Genomic DNA, 9,997 nt, shown 5'->3' with positions numbered 1-9,997 from the left:
TTTTCAAATAAGGATTTAGGTAAGGATGGAATATTTCTTTTTAATGGCTATCCATATTTTGCAATTAAATTTGTAACAAAATTATTGAAATGCCAGGGATATTACTTACTAAATTCCCAAATGACTTCATATCTGTGGTCTGATAAGATTCTATATGTGTGTGTTATCATTGTCAATATTATGATTTTAATAACCATAGCTACATAATATGTCTATTTTTAAAGTGTGTGTTTGTGTGTGACTCTGTGTGTGTGTGTGTGTGTTTCTTTTTCAAATATGTGCTGATACCTGGAAATCACTGTGCTAGGAAAAACTGGTCTCACCTGAACGAAGCCCACAGTCCAACTCTTCTTTCAGGTTTGTATTTAGTGTGACAGACTATGAAATTCTTCTGATGTGGATGGAGCCAGGCCATTTAATACTGCTCAGATCTCTGAATGTTCTACAGCAATAGGTTCTCTGAGAAATACTGCCCTGTGATTGTTAGCCCATCCCTTTGTTAGAAGTTTTCTTGTGTTGTTTAGCAGTCACTAAAAGAAAAATAAATTTTCCCTTCTTTCTTTATAGTGACAATCGTGATTATCATTTGATGTTTTGATTCTCATTTATAAAATAATTAGCATTTGTATTCAATATAGTAACCATGAACATTTCAATTATTTATGTCTATATATTTTTCCGAATGGAGTCAGAGTTCACAGCCAATTTTTTCATGATACAGTTTTATCATTTATTTCTTTTTAAATTCACATTGAACATGAATGATATACATTACTAAAGTCTTTCTTACTTGAAAAAATGTACTTACCTTCACATATGAATAATAATTAGGTTTGTATGACAGATGCTGTTGATTGAGTAATGATATTTATTCGATGTTTCTAAATTGCTACCAAAATGTCAAAATCCTATCAGACTGCAGACAGATATAAGTTCACTTGGGAATTTAGTATGTGATATAATAAGGATAGAATCTTAAAAGTCACAAGAGAGAGGAATCAGATCACATATGGGGGAGACCAATTCGTATCTCAGCAGAATTTTCAGTCCAGACCCTCAAAGCCCCAGGAGATTGTGGAACAACATATACCAAGCTCTGAAAGAAAACGGATGCCAACCAAGAATCTTATATCCAGAAAAACTAAACTTTGAATTTGATGATGAAATAAAAACCTTCCATGATAAACAAAAGTTAAAAGAATTTACAACGAGAAAGCCTGCACCACAGAACATCCTGAGCAAAATATTCCAAGAAGAGGAAATGAAAAACAATGATGAAAATCAGCAGAGGGAGGGATTACACTAAAGGAAACTCTAATCAGAGGAGAAACCAAGTCACATTAAATAGCAAAAATGGCTGGTAATACAAATTATGTCTCAATAATAACCCTGAATGTTAATGGCCTAAACTCACTAATCAAAAGACATAGACTAGCAGATTGGATTAAAAAATAAAACAAAACAAAACAGTATGCTGCCTCCAAGGGACTTATCTCATGTAAAAATACTTTCACAGACTGAAGGTGAAGGGTTGGGAAATATCATACCACTCACATGGATTGCAGAAGCAAGCATGAGTTTCCATCCTAATAGCAAATAAAGTAGACTTTAAACTAAAGTCAATCAAAAAGTATAAAGAAGGACACTACATACTGCTCAAGGGAACCATACTCCAATAAGACTTAACAATTATAAATATATATGCCCCAAACAATGGAGCAGCTATGTTCATCAAACAAATTCTTCTCAAGTTCAAGAGTCAAATAGACCAAAACACAATAATTTTGGGTGACTTTAACACACCTCTTTCATCACTAGACAGATCTTCCAAACAAAAGCTGAACAAAGAAACTATAGAACTCAATAATATAATCAATAACTTAGACTTAACTGAGATATATATATATATATATATATATATATATATATATATAATATTCCAACCTTCAACAAGAGAATATACTTTCTTCTCAGCAGCACATGGATCGTTCTCTAAAATAGACCATATACTATGCCACAAAGCATCTCTTAACAAATATAAAAAAGTAGAGATACTATACTGCATTCTGTCAGATCATAATGTAATGAAATTAGTAATCAATGATAAAATAAGAAATGAAATCCACTCCAACACTTGGAGTCTAAATAATATGCTACTGAATGAACAATGGGTTACAGAATACATCAAGGAGGAGATTAAAAAATTTTTAGAGGTGAATGAGAACACAGACACAACATATCAAAATCTGTGGGACAATATGAAAGCAGTTATAAGATAAAAGTTCATTGCATGGAGTTAATTTCTTAAAAGAAGAAAAAGTCTACAAATGAATGACTTAACACTACATCTCAAAACCATAGAAAAAGAACAAATCAACACCAAAAGCAGCAGATATAGAAAATAATTAAAATCAGAAATGAAATCAATGAAATTGATACAAAAAGAAACAATTGAAAAATTGACAGAACAAAAGTTGTTTTTTTGAAAAAAATAAATAAAATTGACAGACCCTTATCCATGCTAATGAAGAGGAGAGAGAAAACTCAAATCATTAACATAAATGATGAAAAAGGAAATATCACAACAGACACTACAGAAATACAGAAGATAATTAGAAATTATTTTGAAAACTTGTACTCCAATAAAATAGAAAATATCAAAGGCATCAAAAACTTTCTAGAGTCATATGATTTTCCCATATTGAATCAGGATGATATACACAATTTAAACAGATCAATTTCAGTGACAAAACAGCAGACACCATCAAAAGTCTAACAACCAAGAAAATCCCAGGATTGGATGGATACACAGCCGAGTTCTACAAGACCTTTAAAAAAGAACTAACACCACTACATTTCAATTTATTTCAGGAAATAGAAAAAGAGGGAGTACTTCCAAACTCATTCTATGAGGCCAATATCACCCTGATCCCAAAACCAGACAAAGACCTTCAAAGAAAGAAACTTCAGACCAATATCTCTAATGAACATAGATGCAAAAATCCTCAATAAAATTCTGGCAAATTGAATACAAAAACATATCAAAAAGATCACACACCATGATCAGGTGGGTTTCATCCCAGGGATGCAAGTTTGGTTCAACATATGGAAATCAACAAATGTAATTCATCACATCCATAGACTTAAAGATAAGAATCATGTGATCATTTCAATAGATGCAGAAAAAGCATTTGACAAAATATAGCACCTTTACATGTTCAAAACACTAGAAAAACTAGGGATGACAGGAACATATCTCAACATCATAAAGGCTATCTATGCTAAGCCCTAGGCCAACATCATTCTAAAATAGAGAAAAATTGAAGGCATTCCCTCTAAAAACTGGAACAAGACAAGGATGCCCTCTTTTACCAATTCTATTTAACATAGCTTTTGAAACACTGGCAAGAGCAATTAGACAAGATGAAAGAAATTAAAGGAATACACATAGGAGAAGAAGAACTCAAATTGGCACTATTTGCTGATGATATGATTCTATACCTGGAGACCCTAAAAGTTCCACCAGAAAATTTCTAGAACTAGTAAATGAATTCAGCAAAGTAGCAGAATATAAAATCAACATCCATAAATCAAAGACATTTCTCTATATCACTGACAAATCCTCAAATAGGTAAACAAGGAAAACTATCCCATTTTTAATAGCCTGATAAAAAAATACTTGGAAATAAACTTAATGAAAGAGGTGAAAGATCTATATAATGAAAATTACAGAACCCTAAAAAATGAATCAAAGAAGACCTTAGAAAATGGAAAGATCTATCTTGATCTTGTATAGGCAGAATTAATATTATCAAAATGACCATACTTCCAAAAGCACTATACAGATTTAATACAATTCCAATCAAAATTCCAATGACATTCTTCATAGAAATAGAAAAAGAAATCATGAAATTCATCTGGAGAATTAATAGACCTAGAATACCTAAAGCAATCCTTAGCAGGAAGAGTGAAGCAGGTGGCATCACTATACCAGACCTTAAACTATACTACAGAGCAATAGTAACAAAAACAGCATGGTATGGGCACCAAAACAGACTGGTAAGCCAATGGTACAAAATAGAGGACACAGAGACTAGCACATAAAACTACAATTATCTTACATTAGACAAAGGTGCTAAGAACATGCATTGGAGAAAAGAGAGCCTCTTCAACAAATATTGTTGGGAAAACTGGAAATCCATATGCAACAAAATGAAATTAAAACCCTATCTCTCACCATGCACAAAAGTCAACTCAAAATGGATCAAGGACTTAGGAATACAACCAGAGACGCTGTGTGTAATAGAAGAAAAAGTTGGCCCTAATCTCCATCATTTGGGATTAGGCCCCAACTTCTTTAATAAGACTCCTGTGGCACAAGAATTAAAATCAAGAATCAATAAATGGAATGGACTCAAACTAAAAAGCTTCTTTTCAACAAAAGAAATCATCTGTGAGGTGAATACAGAACCTACATCTTGGGAGCAAATCTTTACCCCTCACACATCAGATAGAGCACTAATATCTAGGGTATATAAAGAACACCATAAAAGCAAATAACCAATCACTAAATGGGCCAAGGACCTGAACAGACACTTCTCAGAAGATGATGTACAATCAATCAACAAATACACAAAAAATGCTCATCATCACTAGCAATTAGAGAAATGCAAATCAAAACCACTCTAAGATTTCATCTCACTTTAGTCAGAATGTCAGCTATTATGAAGACAAAAAACAATAAGTGTTGGCGAGGATGTGGGGGAAAAGGTCCTCTATATACTGCTGGTGGGACTGCAAATTGGTGCAGCCAATATGGAAAGCAATATGGAGATTTCTTGGAAAATTGAGAATGAAACCACCATTTGACCCAGCTATCCCTCTTCTCGGTCTATACCCAAAGGACTTAAAAACAGCATACTACAGGGACACAGCCACATCAATGTTTATTGCAGTACAATTCACAAAGCTAAACTGTGGGGCCAACCTAGATGCTCTTCAGTGGATGAATGGATAAAAAATGTGGTATATATACCCAATGAAATATTACTCAACAATTAAAGAGAATAAAATCATGGCATTTGCAGGTAAATGGATGGAGTTGCAGAAGATAATGCTAAATTAAAAGTCAGTCCCCCAAAACCAAATGTTTTCTTTGTTGTAAGGAGAATGATTCATAGTGGGATAGGTAGAGGGAGCATGGGAGGAAAAGACAAACTCTAGATAGGGCAGAAGGGCTGGAGGGGAAGGGAGGGGGCATGGGGTTAGAAATGTTGGTGGAACGTGATGATCATTATTATCCAAAGTACAGGTATGAAGACATGAATTGGTGTATACTGTTTATACAACCAGAGATATGAAAAATTATGCCCTATATATGTAATAAGAATTGTAGTGCATTATGGTATCATATATAAATAAAAAAAGAAGACCCATGGGAAGAAAAAAAGAGAAGAGCTTTAGATGATGACACTGTGTTCCCAGTGTTCTCTAGTTTGAATTCTTTACTGAAAGCACTTGTCAAAAAACAGAGAAAGAAAACAGGAACTGTATAAGATCTAGGTCCAAGGTTATTAAATGTCCAAGAAAGTGCTGCTTTGTGGGTTAAATAGCAGAAAGGAGCACAAATGAATAAGGTTATCATTTAGAGGGCACAAAACCTAAACACAGGCAAGAGCATCAATCCTAGAAATGAACATGAGGGAGAAGATGACTTGACAGGAACCATGCTAATCTACACTCAGAAGAGAAGCAAAATTGAGGAGATGTCCCTGAGCATGCCAGAGAACAAGTAGCTTTCCTGAGCACATATAAGATTAGTAAACATGGGGGCGAGGGGGTAATAAAAAAAATATTTCACTAATATTGTTTTTACTAAATTCTTATAGTTCCAGTGTTGTCTAATCTATTTTCAATGATATGCTAAAGGGTACATAAAATTTTAGGATTCTTTCAATGTTGGCAAAGTCATCTTAGAATTATTATACAATAACTTTAGTTAATATTTTTATTATATAATCTGTTACATAGTATGCATTATAAAGTATGTTGTTTTAGTAGTATTTTTATTTTTGTGTATAGCTTTTCCTGGTATCTCTTTGATTATTCTTTTATCATATGCATATTTAAACAATTATGTGTGCAATGATTATTACATATAATACCCAAAAGAGTTTCAGTCTTGAACCAGACTGATTTTTTCTTAATGTCTACTTTTCTACTATATTATTGTTATGAGAGATGTGCTTGGCATATTACAATTTTTTTCAAGTGTTTGGATTAATGAATCCCTGATATTTCTTGTTTTCTTTTTTGCTTTTTTTAATTTTTATTTTTAAAGCTTTTATTCATTTCCTTGATCCTATATCTCAGCTGCTGCAATCCTTGCAATATTTAGAATGTACATAATGTTTTTAATTCCATCTGCTTTTCCTCCTTTAAAATAATTACTTAAACACAAACCATATTTCTCAACAGAATAGTAAGTTACATTTTTTTTTCTATTGCTCTAACAATCTCCTGGTATTGGTTGGTTGGGTTTGTAGGTTTTTTTCTCATTCTATTAATAGTGATTATCATTTGATGTTTTGATTCTCATTTATAAAATAATTAGCATTTGTATTCAATATAGTAACCATGAACATTTCACTTATTTATATTTATTTATTTTTCAAATGGAGTCAGAGCTCACTGCCAATTCTCTCATGCTACAGTTTTATCATTCATTTCTTTTTAAATTCACATTGAATATTAATGTTTGATATACATTACTAAACTTTTTCTTATTTGAAAAATGTATTTAGCTTCACATATGAATAAAAATTAAGTTTGTATGGCAGATGCTGTTGATTGTGTAATGATATTTATTCGCTCCTTCTAAATTGCTACCAAAATTTCAGTTTTGTTTGGAATGATAATGCACTTAGCTAAATATTAATTGTCCCAACTTCCCTAGACAATAGAATATAAATAGTCTGAAAAAAGAATACACATGCAGGTTGACCACCTTCTCAGCTCTCTCTAGAATATGGGCACCTTGAGCTGATCCAGTGGTCTTCAGCTGTAAACCTTCAAGCTTGAAGTCAAATGCTAACTATTAAAAATGGTGACAGACCTGGCTCAATGGCCCATGCTTGTAATCCCAGAGGCTTCAAAGGCTGAGGCAGGAGGATCATGAGTTCATAGCCTTTCTCAGCAAAAGCGAGGCACTAAGCAACTCAGTGAGACCCTGTCTCTAAATAAAATACAAAATAAGACTGGGGATGTGTCTCAGTGGTCATCACCCCTGAGTTCAATCCCTGGTATTCCCTCCCTGACCTGAAAATGTTGGTGATGAAAACAGCCCATGGGACCTCTGAATAATTAGACCAAACATCAGCACCTGCCTGTCTACCTCTGAAATGCTGATTTGATGCAGGTGGCAATGAAAATTTATCTGAAGAAGCCACAGTCATGTGAGTTTTCAGTTACCTAGAACTATAAGTAATATTAATATAGCTTCATCAAAAACAGGAGTGAAGGGAGGTAGGAAGAATAGTAGAGTGAATTGAGCATGATTACCCTATATGTATATATGACTATACAACTGGTGTGATTCTATATTATCTATAACCAGAAGAATGAAAAGTTATACTCCATTTATGTATGATATGGCAAAGTTCATCCTACTGTAATGTATAACTAATTAGAACAAATTTAAAAACCCAGCTGTTTTCATATTATATTTTAGCTGTTCCCTATCATAGTCAGAAAAATGCCCATGGGTGTTAAAAATATATATGTTTATTAATTTCAGAATGAATACTTTCTACACTATTCAAGGTGACATTAGTTTTTATTCTTCCTAGTACCAATCTGTCTCTACAACTAACTCTTTAAAAAAAATCAATGACAGCTCCTCACTGGACTTTGTTATTTAGAAATTGGAGGCCAGTTATATAGCCTTGGGGTTTATTTTTGTTAACAAATGGTCACAATAGACATCTGCAGTATCACTGATGAATTATTTATTACTGATTTTTCTTGCAGACAGACTGGTTTGCAGTAATAGCTCATATGTATTACCCTTGGGTACCATAGTTCACAAAAGAGAGAGACAATCAGTTTTGTAACCTCAATAATTCCTTAATATTTAGAAATATTAATTAACATCTTTAATGTTAATAATAAAAAATAATTTCTATCAAGTTTGGCTTCTCATATTGTATTACTACTATGCAGTCATGTGCCACATAAGATATTTTGGTCAATGACAGGCTACATATGTTACAGTGGTCCCATAAGATTTTATCCCTTGGTGATGTCATAGATATCTCTTAGATTATATAAGTGTACCTTGTAATTTTCATAAAAATATGAAATTGCCCAATTATGTAGTTTTCAGGGAATTTCCCCATCATTAAGTGACACATTACTGTATACCCATTTTATTTAGTAAATTTTAGTAGTTGCATCATGTGCAAACTGTTAATATTCACTTTATCAATATTATTTTTATGGATATTCTGGAGAATCCATCTTAATTATGAATAGCTCATTACTAAATTGACTTCAGCTTACTGTTTTCAATAAAGTATTGAAAATTGCAATATCATCAAAACTCAATTTTCAATTAGTTTGAATATATAGGAATCATAATTGAGCGTAAAAATACATTTTTGTATTTGTCTTAAGATTGAAATATCAATTAGTTTTGGTGCATGCTAAGGTTTGCTTTACAGTTCATTCCAAAGGAAATAATATTCAAGAAATATATTTTTATTTAACTCATTTATGCCAGTGGTGATAATATGGTATTCACATTTTTCTTCTTTATATTGTTGGTAGATGTGACCATAAACACAAACTTGATACTATCAAAAGATTTTATCAGTAACCATAACACTTCTACAGAAGCATACAATAAACAGATCTCAAGGATCTTGTTAATTTGAATGTTCATTGGAATCATTAAGGCTTCCACTTCTAAACTTACTTTCTTTATTTCTTTTTAATATCTACTCTTTTGTACTCTGTTTATTTTTGTTATCCATAAAGAATTTAGAAAAGGAAGAAGGCTGGGAATATAGCTCACAGAACATTTCTGTCATTCATGAGGTCCTGGGTTCAATCTTCACTACCACAAGAAGACAGAATAAAATAAATTATAAAATAAATAAAACAAATTAAAATAAAATCACAAGATGCTGATAATCAAAATGAAGAAAAAATAACCTAACACATTACCCTGAGAGACCTATGGTCACTTTGCCATATTTCTTTCAAATACTTTTCTTTCAATTTTTGTGTAATTTCTTTTTAACACATCACTTACCCACATAATTTTAAACTTATTTTTGAAACTTATTTCCATAACATGTGGAAGATTTTCTCATTTTATTGAGTATTTTACCACAAAATAATTTTAACAACTGCATTATATTAATTGTATAGGCACACCATTGTTTTTTTATTTTTAGAATTAGGTTGTGTGAATATAGATATAGTTACAAGTAATAAAATAATAATTATTCACTATGTGACTCCAATATTTGTCTTTTTTTAAAATTTTTTATTGTTGGTTGTTCAAAACATTACAAATTTCTTGACATATCATACTCCACACTTTGATTCAAGTGGGTTATGAACTCCCAACTTCACCCCATACACAGATTGCAGAATCAAATCAGTTACACAACCATTGATTTACATATTGCCATACTAGTGTCTGTTGTGCTCCGCTGCCTTTCTCATCCTCCACCCTCCCCCCTCCCCACCTCTCCCCTCCCCTCCCCTCCTCTCTCTCTACCCCCTCCACTGTATAACCCTGAGGGTCTCCTTCCATTTCCATGCAATTTCCCTTCTCTCTCCCTTTCCCTCCCACCTCTCATCCCTGTTAAATGTTAATCTTCTTCTCCTGCTCTTCATCCCTACTCTGTTCTTAGTTACTATCCTTATATCAAAGAAGACATTTGGCATTTGTTTTTTAGGGATTGGCTAGCTTCACTTAGCATAATCT

Source organism: Marmota monax, unplaced genomic scaffold, assembly GCF_021218885.2.
Source record: "Marmota monax isolate L192 unplaced genomic scaffold, Marmota_monax_Labrador192_F-V1.1 WCK01_AAM20220418_F8-fsc00247, whole genome shotgun sequence".
Classification (NCBI taxonomy): Eukaryota; Metazoa; Chordata; class Mammalia; order Rodentia; family Sciuridae; genus Marmota; species Marmota monax.
This window is presented reverse-complemented; position numbering follows the sequence as displayed.